General features: G+C 42.2%; 1 long non-coding RNA gene across 1 annotated transcript in view; it reads left to right on the forward strand.

The window, feature by feature from the left end:
- Positions 1–25,077, forward strand: part of LOC133042606 (uncharacterized) — a 32,467-nt gene extending 7,390 nt beyond the window's left edge. The window contains exon 3 of the long non-coding RNA XR_009689534.1: positions 24,274–25,077. This is a non-coding gene — a long non-coding RNA (uncharacterized LOC133042606). The remainder of the gene's footprint in view (positions 1–24,273) is intronic.
- Positions 25,078–25,367: the final 290 nt, after the last annotated feature.

The raw sequence follows: 25,367 nt of genomic DNA on the forward strand, positions 1-25,367 counted from the left end.
CACTTGCCTTATAGTCATTTGGAGGCCTGTTCCTCTGAAGGACCTTTCTAGTAATCTTTAGAGGGCCTTCTCCCCTAAATGAGTGGTGGCATGTAAGGAGTTAACCAACTTCCATTGGAAGCTAAAACCAAGGTGTCAGCAAGGCCCTGCTCCTGCCTGGAGGCTCCGGGGGAGAATCTGGTTCTCTGCTCCTTCCATTGGAGGTTCCCAGGCAGAAAAAGGAGTCCCTCCTTTTGGAACCACCCTATATGATCTTCTTGAATGCCCTCACTCTTAGCTTTAAGAGTTTCACCTTCAGTATATCAAGGAGTTTCTGGCAGGTTAGTCTGTGGAACTAAGGTGGCAACCCCTATCAGGTCATGGTTCTGTAATGCTGCTCTCTCAGCTGCCTAATCAGCTGTTCATTCCCTCGTGCCACTTCTGTGCTCCTTTTTTGGTGCCCTTTACAGCGGGAGACTGAAACCTCAGCGGGCAGATGGACTGCCTCCAAGAGTCTAAGGATTTGATCACCATATTTGATTGGGGACTCTCGGATGGTCAAGTGGCCTCTTTCTTTCCAAATAGCAGCATGTTTATGTAGCACCAGAAAGACATACTTGGAGTCAGTGTAAATGGCTACTTTTTTTCCTTTCTCAGCTCTAAAGCTTGAGTCAGGGCTATGAGCTCAGCTAATTGGGCTGAAATACCCAGTGGCAAAGGTCTTTAGCCTTTATGTTCTCAAAATTGGAGGCTACAGCAAGTCCAGCTTTTCTTTTTCCACCAAAGACAAAGCTGCTTCTGTCAGTGCACCAGATTTCCTCAGGATTGGTCAGAGGATCTTCTGACAACCCCTCTCGGGGTTTTGTCCAGTGGTCCAAAGTTTCTAGGCAAGAGTGAAAGGGGAGAGAGCCCTCGGGGGTAGGCAGGAGGGTAGCTGGGTTAAGAACCTCACAAGGGGACATATTCAGACCTTGATTTTCCATCAGCACTACTTGATATCTGAGGATTCTTTGACCAGACATCCATACACGGCCTCTCCCGTTCAGGAGTTGTTTCACTTGGTGGCTGGTAAAAATAGTTTGCCCCCAAAGAGAGTTTTAAAGCATCTTCTATCGGGACTGCAATAGCTGCAAGATTTCAAAGGCAGGGAAAGGTCTCTTCCCAATAAGAATAGGACACTCAGGGGCCACCAGAAACTGGTGGGATAATATTTGCCCATCCCAGCAACAAAGAAGTGCTCAAGTGAAATCTTTTTGTTAATTGTTTTTCCTGTAGCACACAAAATGGTACAGGTTTGGGAGGAGAAGGCTCCGGAGTAGGAGGTCAGGACAAAGTAGGTAGCCCCTGTGTCAACAAGAAATTCTCAGACCTACCTGCACATCCAGTTGCACCCTTGGCTCCAGCCACGTGATGGTTATCTGTGACAGGCGGGCTGGCTGGAGCGGGCCGCTTCAGTCCTGTTGAACCATCCTAAGGGAAGGCTTGGCGTTTGACCTCAAGGCTCTTGGGCCCCAAGGGCAGAGTGCTGCCCAGTGTCCCAGCTGATGGCATTTGTAGCAAGCCATTTTAGGAGACTTGTCACTGTTTGGACACTCTTTGGCCCAACGTCCCACCTGTCTACAGTTTAGGCATTTGCCTCGTGCTTTGTCCTTCAAGGACTCAGGGTTGCTATAGGGCTTCCCTGGAGGGTGGCCAGCATCTGGGCATGCCTGGTCTCTTTCCTTTTCTCCCTTTCCTGGGCCTTGGCCTCCCTCTCCTGTTCTCTGTAATAAAAGGTATTGGTGGCTGTCTGGATCATCTCATCTAAAGAGGCAGCAGGGTCCTGCTGCTGTAACTGTTGTAACTTTATCCCAATGTCTGAGGCACACTGGGATAGGAATTTGTCCTTTAAAATCACCTGTCCCCCATGAGTCTAAGTCTAGACTGGTAAACTTTTAGAGGGCCTCTTTTAGCCTTTCCAGAAAGGCCATGGGGTTCTCATTGGACTCCTGAGTTATTGCTGAGACCAGGCGTAGTCCCACAGCTAATAGGCTTCCTTCTATTTCCATGGGTGGACTTCCTGAGGGATGAGTCTTTCTGAAGCTTATCCTACCCAGTGCTGTTGCAACCTGAGAGCCGGGCAACCCCAGGTCAGATTGAGACGTAACAACTTCCTGGAGATCGAATCCCCAGGCAGGTCGAGGCATGTCAGGCTCCCGAGAATAGGGTCCCTGGTCAGGTCGAGGCATGTTGACCTCTTGGGACCCCTGAACTGGCAGATCTCTGAGCAGGTCGAGGTGTGACAACCTCCCAGGGACCAGATCCCTAGGCAGGTTGAGGCAGGTTGACCTCCTGGGACCCCAGGCTGGTGGATCCCTGAGCAGGCTGAGATGTAACAACCTCCCAGGGACTGGATCCCTAGGCAGGTCAACCTCCTGGGACCCCCAGGCTGGAGTTGGGCATCGCCAAGGTCTCCGGCAAGACCAGTGCTGGGTAGGATTAAGGGGCTGTAATCTTAACTCATTGCTGGTTTGTCCACCACTGATTGGAATAGATACCATGATGTAAAGCAATCCAAGTCTGTGCCCTGAGACTGGGAACCTGGCAAAACAGCCATAAGCCTATTGCTCTGAGGGAATGTAAGTCATTGATTTCCTCCCCTGGTCCTCCATAAGAGCAGACTAGGGTGTCTCCAATGGTAAACATTTCATTGTTGCAGACCCATTTTAGGTAATAGCAGAAGTAATGACAAAGAAGTGGGTTATCTGGTCCTTTTAGGGATATTAAAGTATTATAATAATAAGCAGGATGGAGTGATGTTGCCTACAAGGGGGCAGGGTCCTGGTTGTAGGAGTTAGTAAGTGGCTTAAGAACAAATTGATAAGAGGCAACAGACCAGATGGTCCATAAAAGTGGAGTGCAGATTTGATTCAGGGGTATGTTTGTAACTTTAGGAGAAGGGTGGCAAGGGTTTGGGCCCAAACGGCCTGTAGGGCTAACTCCCAAAGTGGCAAACATTATCCTCGGAAGCCCAATTGCCCTTGAAGGGACGCCACCAACAGATGGACTTCTAGCAGGCATTGTGTGCCTGTCACCCGCCCTAGCGGGCTCACTGAGAGATGCTGTTGTTGCACGTGTTGTAGGAAACATGTAAGATGAAGGCCTGAATACCTAGAGAGACTGGATATTATACAGCATTTCTCTCCCAAAGTTCATTTATTTTCTGATTGTCCCCCCAGAAGATTGTAGAGGCAACATTGTGGGCCCAGACGGGGCTCAGGAAAAGAGCATGAAACAGGAGGGAAGAGAACAGGGCACAACTTTTGAAAGAATGACAGCCCAAGGGCATAACATAAACTGATTAAAATCAAATGGGTCCAAGATGACAAGTCAAATTCAACTAAACCTTGATCCTCAATCTGCAAGCTAAATGACATACCCAAAGGTGCCAGGACAGTTCCAAGTCACCATCAAAAGAGGGAGGAGTGGGTGATTCCCCAAATGTTGGAATGATCCTCCCACTCATTAGCATATGAAATCACCCAGCTGGGAAAAAACTAACCACACCACATTCCATGGCCATTGCGCCCTCTCTGTGATAGCCCACACCCTGTGGAGTGTGCTTCTCTATGAATCCAAACAAAGCCACCTCTTACCTACTGCTGTGTCTCTCACAGAAATTTTGCAATGAGACATCAGACCCTGAGCTTCATTAGGTCCTGAAGCCAGGCACTGTGGGTTTTGGCCGGGCTCAAGTCCCAGTCAGATACGACTGAGTGACTAAACATAGCACAGAGTCCCTGCCACGTGGGTTTGAGTCCCAATCTTAGGTAAACGGTTTCAAGCACAACTTTCAGAAATGAAAAGATGATGACCTGCTCAATAGTTTGTAAGCAGTGGCATAGATGCAGAGAGGAACTGAAGGACGGGAGGAATAAGCAGTGGGGAAAATGTACTGAGGAATCCCCTTCATAACCTGCTGGAAAATCTGCTAAAAATACCTGGCCTACGCTCACAGTTTTCATTGGCTTGGTCCTCAGCACAAAAGAGATTAAGGACAGAAGAACCCCCACCCGCTTGGACAACAGCTACTGGAGCACAGAGGGTGATGGAGCCTTCAGAATACACTGGGGGTAGCCTCTCCAGAGTCCCTCAACTGCACCCACTGCCATTGGCCTGTTTGCGGGGGGTTCAAGGAAACAAGAAATGAGAGATTGTAAAGGATTTAAGATTTTGTTAGCCATATGTCCTTCCAGCCATAGGAATGAGGGATTCCTACCTGAACAGGAGGTCTCCTGCAATCTGAGACTGAGCCGCATGAGCTTTCTGCTGAGTTTGTTTTTGCTGTTCTGGTTTCCAGCATGCTGGGCTTCTTGTCCCTTCCACTGTGCTGGGATTTCTTTGCGTTCAGCTTCTGCCATGGGAACTTCACCGAGTAAGGCTTCTGCTGTGCTTGGCCTCCACTTTGCAGGGGCCAAGCCGAGGTTGTTTCAGCCAGGTTAAATCCGAGAAACAGCACCATATGTGTCAGGGGAGTGTGTAATTTCCTTGGTTCCATCCTGCTGCAGCAAAAATTTGAAGTGATGGACAGACCAGTGTTATAGCTCAGTTTTATTGGCAAGTAAAGGAAAATATATCCTTGAGGCGTGAGGGCAAGTCGACCCAAAAGACCCAAAGAGAAGTCCCTGGCTCAATTTTGGCTCCTCCTTTTATATGATTTTTCTCCTCCCCCTGAGCCTGTCCTATGTAAATTGGGCTAGCCACGAGGGCTGTATGTTTTACTTGAGGTCCTTACTCCAGTCTTCAGACCTTCCTTTGTTCTATTTTTGAGGGCTTTTCCCTTCTTTGTCTTTTAGCCACCTCGACTTTGGACTCCTTTTTCCTAGTCTAACTACCTAACAATGTGATGAAATCTTCCTGTCCAGTTCCATCCCCCGACATGAGGTCCCAGCCATAGACATGATCGGCTCCTGACAGTCAACCCAAGGTTTAAGGTCCTCCTACTGACAGAAGGTCAGTAGTAACCTAACACACTGCCTATACCACTGACTTCTCTCCTTTTCATCACATAGGCATTTCATCTTCTCACACTGTCACAAGAAGGGTGAGAACAGTACAATAAAATATTTTGAGCAAGACCACATTCATATAACTTTTAATACAGCATACTTTTCTGTTTTATTATGAGTTATTATTGTTAATCTCTTACTATGCCAAACTTATAACCTAAACTTTATCATAGGTATGCATGTCTAAGAGAAAAACAGTATCTATGGCGTTTGGTCCTATATATGATTTCAGGCACCCACTGGCAGCTTGGAACATATTCCCCACAGATGACAGTGGGCACTGTACATATGGATATATATTTCCCCATCCATTTATTCATATATTTGCTTAGCTTTTTTATTTTTGTACAACAAATATGTATCATTTTGTATGTTAACAAAATACTTGACAAAAAAAAATGGAAGTGAGCAAAAGAAGAAATTATTTACTGCAAAAAGATTTGGCTCAAAGGTCTTTCATACTGAAAATCATGACCCAAGACCAAGTTTTCCAGTCAGTAATAAATTCTCTTTCTAAATACTCTGAGATGCAACACACACACACACACACACACACACATATGAATCAAAAATTAGAATTTTAAAAAAACCTTCATATAGTACCATGAGCTTTATATTTTCCTAATATTCAAAAGAATATTCTTGATGAAATCAGTGTGGATATTACCAACTGTGATTTTTTTAAAAAACATAGTAATAATGAGATTTGTCAGCATTTGGAAGTTACAAAATCACATGTGGGTGAAAGGTTCTTTCAGAGTGGGAGACTGATTGATTGAAAAGTTCACTGATATAGTTTCAGTTTCCCCATTCAACCAACCTTTAAAAAGTTATGACTTGTTGAGCTACTGTTGAACCAAAGAGGAAAGTTCATTTACATGAGAAGACTATTAAATACCCTTCCCTTTTCTAATTAAATATCCCTCTGAGATCAGATTTTCTTCAGATACTTCAACCAGAATGACATATCACAAGGGATTACATGCCCAGGATACTGCTAGAATCCAGTTTTCCTCTATTAAACCAGACATTAAAGAAACTGTCAAGTATGAAACAATGACATTCTTCTAATTAATTTTGTTCCAAAACATGTTTTATGCAAATATTTATTTTAACAGGCTGTGGATTTATTACTGTCATTTAAAAATATTTTTAAAACATCTAGCTATCAATTTCTAAGATAGTAAATATCCACAAAAACAAAAGTTTTCAGTAATTTTTAAGGGTGTAAATGGGTTTGGGAGAGGAAGTCTGAGAATGGCTAAATAAAGTCATTAGGAAGTTCTAGAATCTAACAACTTCTGACAGAGAGATGGAAAAATTGTTAGCAAGGAGTCTTGTTTATTTGACACACCTGTTGTCTCAGGAAGGGTTAAGAATATTAGAAGTCAGACTTCCCTCATGGCACAGTGGGTAAGAATCCACCTGCCAATGCAGGCAACATGGGTTCTACGCCTGATCCAGGAAGATTCTACATGCCACAGAGCAACCAAGTCCTTGAGCCACAACAGCTGAGCCTGTGCTCTATGGCCAGGGAGAAGCAACAAGAGAAGCCACCGCAATGAGAAGTCTGTCCACCGCAACTAGAGGGTAGCCCCTAGCTCGCTGCAACTAGCGAAAGCCCACATGCAGCAATGAAGATCCAGTGCACCTGTAAATAAATAAATAAAATCACAATTCTAAGAACAGTTCCAGTTATCCACACAACTTCGAAGGTTTCTAGTTGTTGTGGCAAACTGAACTGTAAATGAATTACTTTAATATAAAAGAGATTTTCCTATCCTATCAGTAATAAAAAGTGCAAAAGTATGAAAGATTTTGATCCCTTGCTTCAGGAGAAGATGGTACATTATTAAAAGAAGGAGGAAAAAAAAAAAGAAGGGAAATTGATACTAGAAGATAAGAGTTTCGGGGCTGTTCTAGAGAAAATAGCCACTAAGAAACTTTGTGATAGGGACTTCCTGGCGGTCCGGTGGTTAGGACGCCCCATCTCCACTGCAGGAGGCATGGGATTGGATCCTGGCTGGGGAACTAAGATCCCATATGCCATGCAGCCAAAAAAAAAAAAAAAAAAAAAAGAAATAAACTCTGCAATAAACAGAATTACATATCAAGAAAAGACTGGAATCTCTAACTTGGCTGAAGAGATTTGAAGCAAGGGTAATACGTCAGCCAAAATAAAACCTCAAGTTAAGAAACTTCCTCTATTCCTATAGTTTTTATAAAGTATAACATCAGTGTAGATAACCAGAGAAAACATAATTTTTATCCGTGTAAGTTCTCAGCTGCCTTGTCACCACTAGCTGGGCCATGGTCATGGTGACAAATAACAGCCCTTAAACTGACACTCTGTAATACAGAGAGTTCACATATGGAGAACTGGGAATTCATTTCAGGTAATTTAATTTTCCCTCTCTATCCAGCAGGGAAAATGTCTCAGATATTTTCCAGAGTAAATGATCACGTTCCCCTGAAGATGATTCTAGAGGTACAGTATTCTAACGCTAGTTAATTGAGTCGGTGATTCCCTCAACACTCGGGCTTCACTACCTACACACAGGAGCTCAATGGACTGTAACACAGTGCTGGCCCGAAAGGGCTATTGAAAAGCTCCATCGCTGCACACCCTTCAGCCGCAAGGATGCCGACTTGATGGTGATCCAGATGGAGGCTGATGGTTGGAACTCACTGATGTCTTTGTACCACTGGCCATTTTTTTTTTTTTTAAATGCTCATTCAGTTAAGCCCTGTCACAGCACATCTACTGTCTCATAAGTTAGCAGTTAAGAGAAAATACAAACGCTTCTTTTTAAAAAAATTGGGTTAGCGGTCTACTCTCTTTGAGTGAGAATCTATGGATGAAAAAGCATATGATTTAATAATAACTGCATTGCAACAATCATTAAGGTGTTGGGTTCCAGATAATTGAGGACACAAACGCAGAAGGTATTTGTGGATTTTTGGCAATCAGCATCCATTGCCTCTTTGCCATAGAATACTCATTGCCTTTTGAGGACTATCTCATCTCCCATTGAATTTAATCTGGTGGAATTTGTTAGACAGATGTTTCTGCCTTGCCAAGCTGATGGCTGGGCACAGGACCCAAACTTGATGCACCTTCCATGCAACTCAAATCTTGACTAGAGTGCCAGAAACTGAGAATGGTTTCTGATTTATTCTAGAGGCACAAACTAGGAAAAGCTGTTCTCGCTCCCACTTCATTCCTGCCTTTCCCGTTCTCTAGTTACCTGGGCTCCTGTCCATATAACTCGCTTCTCCAGCCACCGATTCTCTGAATTCCTGATTCTGGTCCAGAAAACTTTTTATCAATTAATTGGAGGATAATTGCTTTACAATATTGTATTGGTTTCTGCTGTACATCAACATGAATCAGCCATAGGAATATATTTGTCCCCTCCCTCCTGAACCTCTCTCCCACTTCCCACCCAGTCCATCCCTTCTAGGTTGTCACAGAGCACAGGTTTAAATTCCCCGAGTCAAACAGCAAATTCTCACTGGCTATCTATTTTGCTAAAATAAACAAGCAGCTCCTGTAGCTCAATACCCAAAAAACAAACAACCCAGTCAAAAAGTGGACAGAAGATCCAAACACTTCTTCTAAGAAGACAATACAGATGGCTAATAAACACATGAAAAGATGCTCATCATCGCTCATTATTAGAGAAATGCAAATCTGAACTACAATGAGGTATCACCTCACACCAGTCAGGATGGCCATCATCAATGGCCATGATGATGTGTGGAGAGAGGGTGTGGAAAAAAGGGAACCCTCTTGTACTGTTGGTGGGAACAGTATGTAATAATATGTAAACTGGGAATTGGTGGGAATAATATGTAAACTGATACAGCCACTATGGAGAACAATCACTATAGAGATTCTTTAAAAAACTAGGAATAAAACTACCATATGAGCCAACAATCCCAGAAAACTTCCTTTTTGCTTAAGTTAGTCAGAGCCTAGACATCCAATTTTTGGCTTGCAACCAAAGAGGCCCCATATAAAGTGTCCACATATGTATTACATTTAAACCTGCTAAGAGGAGTTGTGATTTCTTGCTACCTAAAGAACATTAGTCAAGACTTTCCTAAAAAAAAAAAAAAAAAAAAAAAAGACTTTCCTGGTGGTCCAATGGCTAAGATTCTGCGTTCCCAATGCAGGGAACCTGGGTTCGATCCCTTGTCGGAGAACTAGATCCCACATGCTGCAAACTAAGACCCAGTGCAACCAAATAAATAAATAAAAATAAATCTTAAAAAAGTCTTAGTCACGTGCAAGAATGTGCTGGCATAAATCCCTCAAACCTTGGTCAATTCAAACACCCCAAGTATTCATGAGAACAAAGAACTGAAAGAATCATTGCACAACACGTACTCTGCACCAGGCATTGTGTTCAACCCCAGGGCCAATACTGGAAATAGGGAGATAAGAATAAAATGACTGCTTGTCTTCAAAGAACATATAATCTAACGAAGCAAACAGACATGCACACAAATAGAACCCATGCAGAGATCTGAACAAAGGACTGGGCGAGTGGGTGCAGAAGAAACTGCACTTTCCCTCTGCCAAGTAGCTCCAGGAGGAGTCTGGCTTACAATTAATTGGATTTCTCCAACCTGAGAGGGAGAGGAAATGTCTCAGGAAAATTAAAAAGACAGATCATGAAAGACTGTGGCTTGATTGGGAACAAAGAGAGGGTCCCGGCAGTTAGAAGGCAGAGTGTGGGAGGTGTGACCGTGAGAACAGGGGGTGGGTGAGCTGGTGGGTATGATGCTGGAGCGAGGTTGGGTCTGGGTTTTGGGGAACTGGCTGTGGAGACCCTGGACACGTACTGGGATTGGAAAGGTAAGCCCACCTTCCAGCAGGAGAGGCAGAGAATAAATGTCCAGTGATGGAGTGAGTTATTTCACTGCAGCCGTGGTCACTGCTGAAAAGATGAAGCACGCAGCTTGCCGGGGTCACAGGATCTGACTGAAATTGTCTGTGTGCACGTGACACGTGCCACCCATGCGCACACACGCATGCGCACACACACGATCCTTGTCTAAGATAATGCTGTCAGGCTGTGAAAAACTGACCACTCTGTGTGGCGAGGAAAGAGCCCTGGGGAGGAGGGAGCCGGGCAAGGTGAAGTGGCAGAAGCCAGGGTCACAGAAGCACAGATCCCCTGTGGGGATGTTGCCTCCTGTTCACACAAGCCTCAAATTTAGATACCTAGCTCCAGCTGAGGTTTTGCACACACTTGCAGTGTACATGAGTATTCAAAGCATTGATTTATTAAATAAACATGCCGTAGTTTTTGACTCCCTATTTTATCTTTTGGGGGCTTTCTTCTTCATAGCATCTAGCATTCCACAGTCATTGGGCCCCTCTCACCTCTGCTGGGGGCTGGGAGCTGGTCACACAGGCCTTGTTGGCTGTGGCAGGACTGGACTCCTCTCTCCAGGGCAGTGGGGGCCTCCGAGGGGTTCAGTCCATACCTGAGAATCGCTGTGACCATTTTTCCACATTAATCATCTCTGTTCTCTTTTCACCGCTGCTTGCCAAGGGGAGTATTTTTAGCCTTATGTTACAAATGGGGAAACCAAGGCTAAGAATAGGCTAAATAATTCCCCAGTTCACACTGCTGGAAATGATCAAGCCAGCAGAATAGTAGAGGCCTGACTCCCAAACTCAAGCCCCCTCCACTGACTGCCTCGTGGCCACTCCACTGCCCGACAGAATTTTAAGAAATCTTGGAATTAGCCTCCAACTAATAAAAATAGATGGAAAAAAAAAAAAAAGGAAATCTTGGGCACCAAGGAGAGAAGGGCAGTGTTACAGGCTGCACTGCAGCCCCCTCAAATTCAGTATTTGAAGTTCTAACCCTTACTATATGTGATGCGAACATATTTGGAGATGGGGGTCTTTAGTTACAATGAGTGCATAGAGTAGGCCCTTAATAGCATGACCAGGGTCCTCATAAAAAGGGGAAATTTGCCCTGGGTATGTTCCAGTGTCTCCTAGTTTACAGTCTACGGCAACTTGACTAGAATGCATATCCTCCTGTTGTGTGAAAATTGTATAAATCTTAATTACGTTGAAGTGGTTCATAATGCTTTTCTGGTCAACTATACCCATCTACTTCTCTGTCTGTTGTATTAATTTTTAAGAGTATGATATTGAAACTCCGACTAAAAATCTTGATTTTACATGTTTCTTGTCTTGAGTCATGCGTGCATGCTCAGTTGCTCAGTCGTGTCCAACTCTGCAGCCCCATGGACTGCAGCCCACCAGGCTCCTCTGTCCATGGGGTTTTCCAGGCAAGAGTACTGGAGTGGGTTGCCATTTCCTCCCCCAGGGGATCTTCTCAACCCAGGGACTGAACCTCAGTCTTTTGCATCTCCTGCATTAGCAGGCAGATTCTTTACCATTGTACCACCCAGGAAGCCCAATTTACCTATTTAATAAAGATAACTGTAGTATATAGTGGAGCTATATGTAACTTTGTTCTGTATTTTCCAAGTCTCCTGTAAATGTGTTATTGTACTTTCATAATTAAAAAAATTAAAAAAGCTTAAATGAGATATGATATGAGATATGGTCCCTTGTGCAGTCCCTGGTCAAACACTAACGGAGCATCCAATATTATGTGGCAGCCAGGATGCGAGAGGAGTCTGGGGGAGAATAGATACATGGACTTGTATGGCTGAGTCTCTTTGCTGCTCAACTGAAACTATCACATAGTTAATCGGCTATACTCCAATACAAAATTAAAAAAAAAAGAGGACGTTTGGATGCAGACATGTACACATGAAGACACAGGTAGAAGGCGGCATCAGAAGCACACGACGCTTTGATCTTGACCTTCTAGCCTCCAGAACCATGAGAAAACCTATTTCTGATGGTTAAGCTGTCCACCTGTGGTGCTTTGTTATGTCGGCCTGGAGCAGAGAAGCCGCCTTGGGAAGTTTGTCACCTTCTTTGCTGCTTCTTTGTGGTTGATTCTGTTCCTTTCCACTGATGCCCCCATTCCTTGCAGATTTCCTGATACAAGCCTCCAGTTGTAGGGTTGTATCTGAGCTTTCTACACCTGGTCATCTCCCGTAAATAAAAATCATTTTCAGGTTAATCTTCAAAACCTTTCCTTCCTACCACATGGTGATGCATAGCAAAAGATGAAGCCATTCAAGTTAATCTTTGCAATCATCAATATTAGCCCTCCAAGCTGAGGTAAAGCCTTTATTCAAAGACATTAAGAATGTTAAGACATAATTAAAGCTCTTAAAGAATGTCAGGCACAAGGAGTTAATCAGAAGAGAGATTTCTGAGTAAAGAAAACTTTCAGCATCTTATGAATCATTCTCCAAAACTCATCTAAAAGGCTGAGTCCACGGAAAGAAATATTTTGGCAGATGGATGGGTTGAGAAGCTCTGTGTAAATTTACTCTCATTTACAATCCCATGACTTGTTTGGCTTCACTAATTGAATCAGTTTCTTGTGCATTTTTTTCTCTTAAAAACAAAAAATCCAAAGACAGAACTAACCTAATGTCTTTAGGCACCTGTATTTTGTCTTCTGGAGACTTTTCAGTGTGATAATTCCCTCAACCCCTCTGTAATTCTTTATTAAGTTTTAATGTGGTTTAAACTCTCCATCTGTAGACAATGTATTATTTCCCCCTCCTTGCCAGCAGGTCTTACAGTCCCCAGTAGTCTGTTTTAGAGCTCCTCCTGGTGGCTTAAAGCTGTTATGACACCTCCATCTGTGGCCTCTGCATCCACTTCAGCTCATGGGGATTGCTAAGACCTGCTCACCCAAACAGTAACAGAAGTTCTGTTTGCAATAGACTGCAGCAGAATGATGCTCAGCTTTACAAATTAAGAATAAGGACTCAAAGTGTGACTGTCCGCAAAGGACAGGAAAGTTCTGCGGGGGCAGGTTACAATCACTCTAGCAAACGCTGTGACTATAAAATAGATTCTGAGATGGTGACACAGGGAAGGAAATGTGGTGTCTTAGTTGAGTCAGTGATCATAAGAGAAGATTTAATCAGGGCTTAGGAGAAGCACATTTATTTTGGGCACTAAGTCAGAGAAAATGTTTTCCTGGTGGTTCTTATCAGGAGGACAGGAGCAGTGGACTGAACAATGTCTTTAAAAGTATCTACTGTAAACACAATAATGAATTGCCCAGGGCTGCCTCTTATAGAAAAGATCTCAAGAAAGATCCATCACAGTTCAGTGAGTAACTTTCTGGGTGGGGAGCCTAAGCAACACGGCCACCATAACCAACACTAGGGCACTCTGACCTTGGTCCAGCGATATGAGTAGAGGAAGGGTTAGACTATGTGTCCTTAGGTATCCTCCACAAAGATAGCTTTTCTCAACGACGTTTGATAAATATTTTTAAAAGGTCTACCAGAATAATACACGCATATGGTAAAGTAGTATGAAATAAAATTCATATTTTGTGGCAAGACATGAAAAATTTAAACATAAAAAATTTCCTCTTTCTTTGGGCTTTCTCTCTCCCCACCACTGTGCACTGTATATCTGCATTATGCATCGAACTTCCCCCCAAGGGCAGAAATGCCTGCTCAACCAGCATCAACAAGACAACACCTTAAAGGAGAACATTCCTTCTGGATCTCGTAAGGGACCAGAACTGGATTGTTTTAAACTGTCAATAATGCGTCATTTGGTGTATAGCCCTCTGTCTCAGAAAAATCACATAACTGATTCTTGATCTCTTGTGGGTGTAACAGTTTTTGGAGCTTTCTGAGATTCTGTTCCCGAGTTATAATCTCAACTTGGCTCCAATAAAATATTCCATTTATTTCTTAGATTGACTGGTTAATTTTTCATGGACAGTACCAAATAGTAGATAACAGCTTAGACACAAACAACAATTTCCCCAGATCCTCCCCACCCTTTAGACTCATTCTTCAGAGGCACTTATTATTGGATTGGCTGAAAGTTTGGAAGAACTCAAACAGCTCTTTATCTTGCATGATCTAAATTTCACAGAATTGTGTGTAGATGTTTTCCCCTTATTCCATGGACCTGTTCAATTGGTAGATCCTGCCCTTCTGTATGTACTATTCAGATGCTGAGCCTAAGGAAATGATTCTTTAATTTTCTTATATTTTCTCTCCTGTTTCCTAGTCTTCTTTGTTCTGCTTCCTGGGATATTTTCTCAACTTTATTTACCAACCTTCCATAGTCAATTGATCCTTTGTGCCTCTTTTCTCTCTTTTCTATTTTTACAGGCATATCCGAATCCATTTATTATGCTTTACAAACTGCTTTTACTATTAACATTGAAGTTTTTTCCCAAGAGCTCTTACATGTTTCCTGATTATTCTCTTTGATGGCATACTGTTCTGTTTTTGTGTGGTTATAATATCTCAGTTCTTCCTGAGTATACTAAAAATGCATTTACAAATCTTTCTATAAGTTTTCTGTCTTTATATTTGATTTTTATGCTGCTGGGTTTTCTCCTATTCTAGTGATTCGTGATTGACATTCTTATTTAAGAGAAGGCTTAAGGACTCCCAAATGCCAAAACGAGATTAGTTATTTACGCTAGGCAGCCAAAACCCACACTAGAAACTTTAAAACTCTCCAGAAAACATTCATATTTTTAGCAAACAGTCTTCTGGATTTCCCCTCAGTATTAAATGCTAAATTTCCTAAATACTTTGAGTGGTTAGGTAGGCTGGGGAACTAGAGGGTACATCCTCTGTGGTGGTGTTGTTTAGTCACTCAATTGTGTCCTACACTTTGCAACCCCATAGACTGTAGCCTGCCAGGCTCCTCTGTCCATGGACTTCTCCAGGCAAGAATACAGGAGTGGGTAGTCATTTCCTTCTCCAGGGGATCTTCCCAACCCAGGGATCAAACCCGGGTCTCCTGCATTGCAGGTGGACGCTTTACCACTGAGCCACCTGGGAAGCCCATCCTTTGTGTACCAGACCTTTCATCAATTCCCTGGTTCTCACTCCTGTCCCACATCAGGCCTTCTGACTCTGAGCCGAGAGACTCATCCAAGCTCCAGGAGGCAGGTGGCTTCCAGCTTTCCTGCAGCATCCTCGGAGCACAGTCCTGACGGCTGCTCCTCTGCTTGTCACCTGACAACATGCTCCCTTCCTTTACATGGTCCACCAGTCTGTTGATATCTCTCATATGCTGTTGATACTTCTCATACTCATTGCTGTTATAAAATATTATCCTAATGTATTTCTATCATTTTACTTCATTTAGAGGAATAGAAAAGTGCTCAGTTTTTTCCATAAGTACTCAATGCCAGTCAGCTTCAGATTATGTGGTTATATACTCAACTATGTCACCTCAAAACTCAAATGCTGAAACCAGCTAGAAGCCGAATGAATCCTGCTCTGCGCCCTGAGCTTTGGCGCACCATGCTGTACTCTAAACGAGCAAGTGCTCTGCCAAATTAAATATGTTCTGTGGAATGTGATATTTATTGCTTGGCCTTTAAGATATTTATTTTGTGTGTGAAAATAATTTTTACTTATAATGGCTGAAAAATGCACACAAGTTGTAGTGTTGAATCACACAATCTAAGATAAATGCTTAAAGGGAAATTTCACAACAGTTGCTTAAAGTGTCTTTTAGAAAATGTTTGAGGATATAGAATGTGTGGTAGCCAACTTCTGAGATGGCTATACTAGATTTCTGTGGCTGTTATTTAAAAAAAATTCCTGAAGACTTGGTGACTTAAAACAGAAATGTATTTGTTCATAGCTCTGGAGGCCAGATGTCTGAAATGTATCACTGGGTCAAAATCAAGGTGTTGGTGGGGCCACGTGTCCTTTGAAGGCTCTTGGGTAGAACACACTCCTTGCCTCTTCCAGCTTCTAGTGGCTCCTAGCTTACTTTGACTTGGGGCCACATCTTCAACTCTGTCTCTGCTCCATATGTATATGACCTTCTCCTCTGTGTGTCTGTGAAAATGCCATCTACCACTCTCTCACAAGGACATTTGTGATGGCATTTATTTGTCATTCACCTGGAATATGCAGAATAATTTTCCCATCTCAGGATTTTAAAAAAACATTTATTTAATTTGGCGGTATCAGGTCTTAGTTTCAGCATTTGGGGTCTTCACTGTGGTCTGCAGGCTCAGCAGTTGCAGTGTGTGGGCTTGGTTGCCCTGCAGCACATGGGATCCTAGTTCCATGACCAGGGATCGAACCTGTGTCTCCTGCTTTCCAAGGCAGACTCTTAACCACTGCACCACCAGAGAAATTCCTTAGGATTCTTTACTTAATCACATCTGCAAAGACTCTGTCATATAAGGTAATGTTCACAGGTTCCAGGAATTAGGACTTGCTAGTTTTTGGACCTGGAGAAGGAAATGGCAAACCACTCCAGTGTTCTTGCCTGGAGAATTCCAGGGACTGGGGAGCCTGGTGGGCTGCCATCTATGGGGTCGCACAGAGTCGGACACGACTGAAGCAACTTAGCAGCAGCAGCAGCAGTTTTTGGACCATAAAGAAGGCTGAACACCAAAGAATTGATGCTTTTGAACTGTGGTGTTGGAGAAGACTCTTGAGAGTCCCTCAGACTGCAAGGAGATCCAATCAGTCCATCCTAAAGGAAATCAGTCCTGAATATTCATTGGAAGGACTGATGCTGAAGCTCCAATACTTTGACCACCTGATGCAAAGAGCTGACTCATTAGAGAAGACTCTGATGCTGGGAAAGATTGAAGGCAGGAGGAAAGGGGGACAACAGAGGACGAGATGGTTGGATGGCATCACTGACTTAATGAACATGAGTTTGAGCAAACTCCAGGAGATAGTGAAGGACAGGGAAGCCCAGCATGCTGCAGTCCATGCGGTCACAAAGAGTCCGACACTACTGAGCGACTGAACAACAACAAATTTTTGGTGAGGAACAAGATTCTGACCCCAGTCACAAGGCATGGTTTCTTTCTGCATGACCAAGCAATTCTCAGACACCAGCTGGATGTCCTGCAAGTCAACTCAATTCTGACACTGTTGACCTAGAGACAGCCTCAGATCCCCCAGGGTAAGGGCTCAGTCCTACAAGATTCTCCCCTCCCCCATCCCACCACTGACCCAACTTCGGAGGCCATTTGCAAATCCAGGTTGTCACCTGTGCTTCTGACCAACTAGTTATAGATTGACAGTGTGTTAGTTGCTCAGTCGTGTCGGACTCTTTGTGACCCCATGGACTATAGCCTGCCAGGCACCTTTGTCCATGGAATTCTCCAGGCAGGAATCTGGAGTGGGTAGCCATTTCCTCCTCCAGGGGATCTTCCCGACCCAGTGATCAAACATGGGTCTCCTGCCTTGGAGGCAGATTGTTTACTGTTTAGCTACCAGGGAAGCCACTGAGGGTTCCAACAAATCCCTCTTTACTTACTAGGTCACCAATTTATTATAAAAGGGTTTAACTCATGAACAGCCAAATGGAAGAGACAAATAGCCCAAGATATGGAGAAAGGAATGTGGAGCAGTCCACCCTCCCCACAAACCCATGTGTTCACCACCTGGAAGCTCTCCCAACCCTGTCCTTTGGGGTTTCTATGGAGGCTTCATGACACAGGTGTGATTGATTAAACCACTGGCCACTGATAACAGTTCAATCTTCTGCCCAACTGTTCCCTGGAGGGTTTGGGGGTTGGTGACTATAAATTCCAATTCTTTAATAACATAATTGCTTCCTCTGGTCACTAGCCCTCATGCGTAGGTTACCTGGGGCTTTCCAAAAGTTATTGCATGAACAGAACAAAAGATACCTTTATGGCACTTCTTAGGAAATTCCAAGGGTTTTAGGAGCTCTGGGCCAGAAATAGGGATGAAGACTAAATGAAAGTTCTGATTATAAATCACAGGAGAAGAATGGAGTGACAGAGGATGAGATGATTGGATGGCATCACCAACTCAATGGACATGAGTTTGAGCAAACCCTGGGAGATATTCAAGGATGGGGAAGCCTGGCATGCCGCAGTTCATGGGGTCTCAAAGAGACCAACACGACTGCACAATGAACAACAATAAGTCACAATCCATAAGCAGCATGATTCTTCCTGTTACAATAGTCCCGGTAACGCCCCTCTCCTAGTGCTCACAGCCTTGTTTAGTTCTCTCAGATGTTGTGACCAGTAACACAGAGCACAAGTGATGAGGTCAGGTTATAAAGGACTGCAGCTGCCATCTCAAGTTCTCTGCCCCCACTCCAACCCCTCATCACTCATCATCTGGAGGAATCCAGCTGCCAGGTCTTAAAAGACAACTAGACAACCCAATGAGAGGCCGTGTGGGGAGGAAACAGGACTTCCAACCCAGCAGCAACTGTGCATCCCAGCTTTAACTACCTGAGTGAGCCTCCTCGGAAATGGACTTCAGATCACTGCATCCCAAGCAGCCAGCTTGACTGCGACTTCACGAGAAAACCTGAGACAGAGCCAACCAATGGCTCCCACATTCCTGACCCTCAGAAGCCATGAGATGATTAATGCTGTTTGAAGTCACTAAACTTTGAGGTTAATTTGTCAAGCAGCAATGGATAATACAGAAAGACTAGATTGGTGTGCAGTTAGGGATTGGTAGAAATCTACTGACACTGTGAGAAGCCTCATAAATATCACTACAGTCTGTATTACTGTCCAAAAATTATATAAAAGATAGAAGAGTTATAGTAGGAAGCTTGTCTTGATAGCATGGGATTTTAAACACCAAAAAGAACAACTGACAATGCTGGAACTGTGCTGTCAGGGGGACCATGCTATGATGACTGTGTTTTCCTGATTTCATTTGGGCTCCTATTTTCTGGAAGGCATCCCTTAAATGAGTATTGATGTCGTTGAGTCACTAAGTCAAGTCCAACTCTTTTGCAACACCATGGACTGTAGCCCACCAGGCTCCTCTGTCCATGGGATTTTCCAGGCAAGAATACTGGAGTGGGCTGCCATTTCCTCCTCCAGGGAATCCTCCTGACCCAGAGATCAAACCTTTGTCTCTTGCATTGGCAGGAGGATTCTTCACCGTTGAGCCAATGAGTACAGATGTAATCTAAAAACTGCAAGTTTAAACAAAATTAGAAACTATTTTACCTTTTTAATTTGTAAAGAAGAAGACAAGTTAAAACTTAATTTTGATGGGCTGGATTTCTGGTAAGAGTACAAACTAGTATACTACTTCTCTAGGGAAATTCAGCAAATGTATGAAAAGCTTAAAAATATGCTTTATTATACTTTAATTTTTCTTAATAACCTTAATAATTTGTTAAGATTCAACTTACAGAACAAATTCAGCAAGGGTGCAGGTTATGAGATCAATATGTCAAAATTAGTTGTATTTCTATGGCACTTGCAATGAATAATGAAGTTCAGAAAAAATCTCATTTAAAATATAAAAAATGAATATACTTAGGAATAAATTTATAAAAAAACTAGAAAACATATACTCTGAAAACTATAATAAAACAATACAGAAGGAAAATTACTGAAAGAAAATACTAAAAGAGTAAACAATTGGAAAAACATCCATGTTTATGGACTGGAAGATTTACTGTTAAGATGAGAATATTCTTTAAACTGATCTACAGATTCAGTGCAATCTCTATCAGAATTCCAGCTGACATTTTAGAAACTTACAAACTAATTTTAACATGCATATGAAATTGCAAAGGGCCTAGAATAGCCAAAAACAATTATGAAAAAGAAGAAAGAAGGAAAACACATACTTCCCAATTTCAAAATTAATATAAAGCAATGGTAATCAAGACAGTGAGGTGATGACATGAGGAAGGTCAGATATATTGATCAGTAGAAAAGAATTAAGGGTCCAAAATAAACCTATACATCTATAGTCAGCTGATTTTCTATAAGGGTGCCAAGACTATTCAATGAGAAAAGATTACTCTTAAACAATAGTGTTGGGTAATACAATATGTAAAAGAATAAAGTTAGATTTTTACTTTACACCATATCAAAATAAACTCAAAACAGATCAAAGTCCTAAATGTAAGAGCTAAAACTATAAAACGCTTATAATAAAACACAATGGTACACTTATGATTTCGAATTTGGCAAAGGATTCTTAGATATCACAACAAAAGCATAAATAACAAAAGAAAAATTAGGTGAACTGGACTTCATCAAGATTAAAATCATGTGCTTCAAGGACACCATCACGTAAGTAAAATGACAACCCACAGATGAGAGACAATATTTGTAAATTATGTACCTAGTAAAGGCCTAGTGTCTAGAATATATAAAGAACCCTTATAACTTGATAATGAAAAGGTAAATAACCCACAGAAGATATATAAGTGGCCAATAAGCACAATCCAAATAAGGATGCCTGACATCCTTAGCCATCAGGAAAATTCAAGTCAAACATACAGTGAGATACTGCTGCTGCTGCTGCTAAGTCGCTTCAGTCGTGTCTGACTCTGTGCGACCCCATAGATGGCAGCCCACCAGGCTCCTCCGTCCCTGGGATTCTCCAGGCAAGAACACTGGAGTGGGTTGCCATTTTCTTCTCCAACAGTGAGATACCTAAAGGGTGGGATGGGGGTGGAGTGGAGGGAGGTCCAAGAGGGAGGGTGTGTGTGTGTGTGTGTGTGTGTGTGTGTGTGTGTGTGTGTGTGTGTGTGTGTGTGTGTGTGTGTGTGTGTAGCTGATTCACTCTGTTGTATAGCAGAAACTAACACAACAGTGTTCAGCAATTAATATTCCAAAAAAAGCAGTTATCCTTGGTGGGATTATAAATATTAGGAAATTTCTCTTTCTATACATCAATACTTTCTACAGTGAGTATCTATCAATTTTGTATTGAGAAAAATACTTAAATTACTTTGTTTCTGCTATAACACAATCAAAAAATCTCAGAGAATGTGACTGCAGTACTTGAAGAATTCTCAAAGAAATTTTAAGCAAGAATCTAAACTTTCATAAAGAAATAATCTCAGTAAAAGGCTCAGTAAAATATGTAGTTTTGGGTGACACAACTTAGTGTGCCCTTCAAGATGAACTGGCCTGATTAAAAAGAGTGAAATAATGCATATGCAGTAACATGGACAGACCCAGAGATCGTCATACCGACTAGAATAAGTCAGACAGAGAAAGTGAGATATTGTACAATATCGCTTAATAGCAGAATCTAAAAAGAAAAGATACAAATGAACTTACTTACAAAATAGATTCACAGATTTAGAGAATGAGCTTAGGGTGACTACGGGGAAGGGATAGTTAGGGAGTTTGGGGTGACATGTGCACACGCCTATATTTAAAAATAATCAATGAGGCCCTACCGTATGGCACAGGGAACTCTGCTCAACGCTGTGTAGCAGACGGAAATGGGAAAAGAATCTGAAAAAGAATAGATACTAACGGAATCACTTTGCTGTCCACCTGAAATCATCACACTATCATTAATCAACTATACTCAAATATAAAATAAAAAATGTTTACGAAAATTAACTGGCTGGAAAATCCTGGTAAGTAGGATACTTTGTAGAATAGACAGTAAGCTTTAAACCCATTAAATGTTAAACAATATTTATGAAAGTACAACTTTGAACTAGTTTATCTGAATATTTTCTTCTTAGTAGCAATGAAGATTGTTTTAAAGCCACTCCTCAACTGAAACAATAAGCCCCTGCTATCTGTGTCTGGGCACTTTTATCTAAGGGTAAGTGTTAGGTGAAGAGTGAAGGAACTACCGTATCTAGTTCATCCCAAAATGTCACTAAATTAAAAAAAAATTTTATTGACATGTAGTTGATTTACATATAGTTGTGTTAATTTCAGGTATATAGCAAACTGATTCAATTATGTGTATATATATATGTATATATTCTTTTTTAGATTCTTTTCCATTATAGGTTATGACAGCAAAAATGTCATTAAGCCTATAAAGAATATTCAAAAGAACAAAGAAGAAAACACCATGTGTTCTTATAAATAGAAATGTAAGGTAGCTATGAGTATGTGGAAGAAGTGTAGATATTTATCTAAGACTTACTGATAATCTCTCAAACAAACATTGTTTCATCCATATATAGATATATTATTGCTAGCATAAGGGTATAGTTACCTAAAATCACTACCCACATGTCATCAATTTTTTTCTTTTTATTGTTGCCTATTCCAAAAACAGGAAAGTATTTATAGCCTGTAACTGAAATTTTTTTTTAATATCAGTGTAATAATGCTTTCTTTTGCTCTTAGGTGCCTCAGTTTACACAATAATTTATAAGGTCACCTGACCTATAAGAATATGATTGTGGCATAATTTAAAATATCATATTTTTATGGATTTAAAATTACATTACACATTTCTCAGTAAGTATATTAAATGTGAATTTTTCCAAATGTGTGGAAATGCAGATGGGGCCAGTGAGAACAGAAATCAGGAAGTAATTCTGTTATAACTCAATCAGTTCAGTTCAGTTCAGTCACTCAGTCATGTCCGACTCTTTGCGACCCCATGAATTGCAGCACGCCAGGCCTCCCTGTCCATCACCAATTCCGGGAATTTACCCAAACTCATGTCCATCGAGTCAGTGATGCCATCCAGCCATCTCATCCTCTGTTGTCCCCTTCTCCTCCTGCCCCCAATCCCTCCCAGCATCAGGGTCTTTTCCAATGAGTCAACTCTACGTATAAGGTGGCCAAAGTATTGGAGTTTCAGCTTCAGCATCCGTCCTTCCAATGAACACCCAGGACTGATTTCCTTTAGGATGGACTGGTTGGATCTCCTTGCAGTCCAAGGGACTCTCAAGAGTCTTCTCCAACATAATAGTTCAAAAGCATCAACTTTTTGGCACTCAGCTTTCTTCAGAGTCCAACTCTCACATCCATACATGACTACTGGAAAAACCATAGCCTTGACTAGACAGATCTTTGTTGGCAATATAATGTCCCTGCTTTTTATCGGTCATAACTTTCTTTCCAAGGAGTAAGCGTCTTTTAATTTCATGGCTGCAATCACCATCTGCAGTGATTTTGGAGCCCCAAAAAATAAAGTCTGACACTGTTTCCACTGTTTCCCCATCTATTTCCCATGAAGTGATGGGACCAGATGCTATGATCTCAGTTTTCTGAATAGTAATTAGTAAGCCAACTTTTTCACTCTCCTCTTTCACTTTCATCAAGAGGCTTTTTAGTTCCTCTTCACTTTCTACCACAAGGGTGGTGTCACCTGCATATCTGAGGTTGTTGATATTTCTCCCGGCAATCTTGATTCCAGCTTGTGCTTCTTCCAGCCCAGCGTTTCTCATGATGTACTCTGCATAGAAGTTAAATAAGCAGGGTGACAATATACAGCCTTGATGTACTCCTTTTCCTATTTGGAACCAGCCTGTTGTTCCATGTCCAGTTCTAACTACTGCTTCCTGACCTGCATATAGGTTTCTCAAGAGGCAGGTCAGGTGGTCTGGTATTCCCATCTCTTTCAGAATTTTCCACAGTTTATTGTGATCCACACAGTCAAAGGCTGTGGCATAGTCAATAAAGCAGAAATAAGATGTTTTTCTGGAACTCTCTTGCTTTTTCGATGATCCAGTGGATGTTGGCAAATTGATCTCTGGTTCCTCTGCCTTTTCTAAAACCAGCTTGAACATGTGGAAGTTCACGGTTCACATACTGTTGAAGCCTGGCTTGAAGAATTTTGAGCATTAGTTTACTAGCCTGTGAGTAGTTGCAACTGTGCGGTAGTTGTAGTTAGCATTTATTAAACACCTACAGTGGACCCAGCACTATAGGCACTTTGCTTGTACCATCTCTTTTAATCCACACAATAAGCTAATGCAGTAGGAACCTTAGCTCAGAATTTGTATATCTTGTTTAGCATAACCACACTCTTGGTAAGTTACAGTTAGACTCGAACCAGGTGTGTCCACCTCCAATTCTAGGGGTTTTCCCTAATACCTCAGGGGAATGAAATGAGACCTTTCTGATCATCTTATAGGCCTGGCTAATTCATGGGTATAGCCCTGGCACTAATGTTGGGCAATAAGTTAGACTTTAGCATCAGATACAGGTTTATGCTACTCATTATGTATATAATTTGGTGCAAGTGAAATAAGTATACCCATTTCCTCATCTGAGTATATGGCAGAATACCACTGACTTCACAAAATTACTGTGATGAGTAAATGTAATTACTGTCTATAAAGTCTCAGCACTCCTAAGTAACTGCTGGCTCTTATGATAATGAGAAAATTATCCTTTCGAATCCACAGAATAAGATCCCACCGTGTGGTCATCCTGGGTGTCCAATGAAGAGAAATGAAGTTCCGAGTGTGAGCCATCTTTGGAGTTAGAATATCCTGACCAGGAAGTGAAGCCCTGGAGGTTGATCTGAGCTGGCTAAGTCACCTGTGCGTCTCTGGGAATCTCAGGCTTGGACTCTGGGGCATCTGCACGTCACTGAGGACATTCTTGTCTGGTGTAGAAACGAAGGCTTCTTCCTCACAGAGGGGCTGTGTTCTAAGCAAGAAAGTGCAGCGATAAGGCAGTCCAGCTGGAGACCCCAAATACCCAAGGTCTCGTGCCCAGAGGTTCACACAGCAGAGTGACCGCATCCAAAAGGTCATTGGGAGCTTTGCTCTGAGCTGTAATTTCCTCAGGACTTAAACAAAAACGGACCGCGTGTTTCAGTCTGGTCTCAGTGCTGCTGTGGGAAACTGCCAAGATGTTCTGCCTTCATGCTCTGGTGGGAGTGGGAAAAGACAAGAGAATGTGCCATGGTTTAACAGTTTCAGTTATAATACGGTACAAAATGCTGTTCTATGTATATCTGTGCTTCACTGAAAAGGGTGGTCAAACGTTTTAGGTTGGTTTTCAACTCAAAGTTTGCTCCTGATGCTGACACAGACAACACTGAAGTAAATCTATGCTTTCTGCCTCATTTCATTTATTCATTTATTCACTTGTTTAACAAAAATATAGGAATCACCAATAATTGTAAACCAGGGCTTTCCCCAAGTGTTGTGGACATAAAACAGATCCTTGCCCCATAGAAGACAGACACGTAAAAAGGAAGATGGAAATCTGAATAAGTTACAACAGCTTTTAAATGGGGCAAAAAAAAGTTCTTTGAGACTGTAGTAGTAATAATTCTCCATGATAAATACAGAACCTTCAAATGGAAATAACATAGATGTTAGACATACCCCAAAAGACAAATGCCCAGCCCAATAACCCTAGTGTGCGTGTGTGCTCAGTCACGCAGTTGTGTCTGACTCTTTGTGACTCCATGGTCAGGAGCCCACGCTCCTCTGTCCATGGGATTTTTCCAGGCAAGAATACTGGAGTAGGAAGCCATTTCCTCCTC

This window comes from Dama dama, chromosome 21 (genome assembly GCF_033118175.1).
Source record: "Dama dama isolate Ldn47 chromosome 21, ASM3311817v1, whole genome shotgun sequence".
Classification (NCBI taxonomy): Eukaryota; Metazoa; Chordata; class Mammalia; order Artiodactyla; family Cervidae; genus Dama; species Dama dama.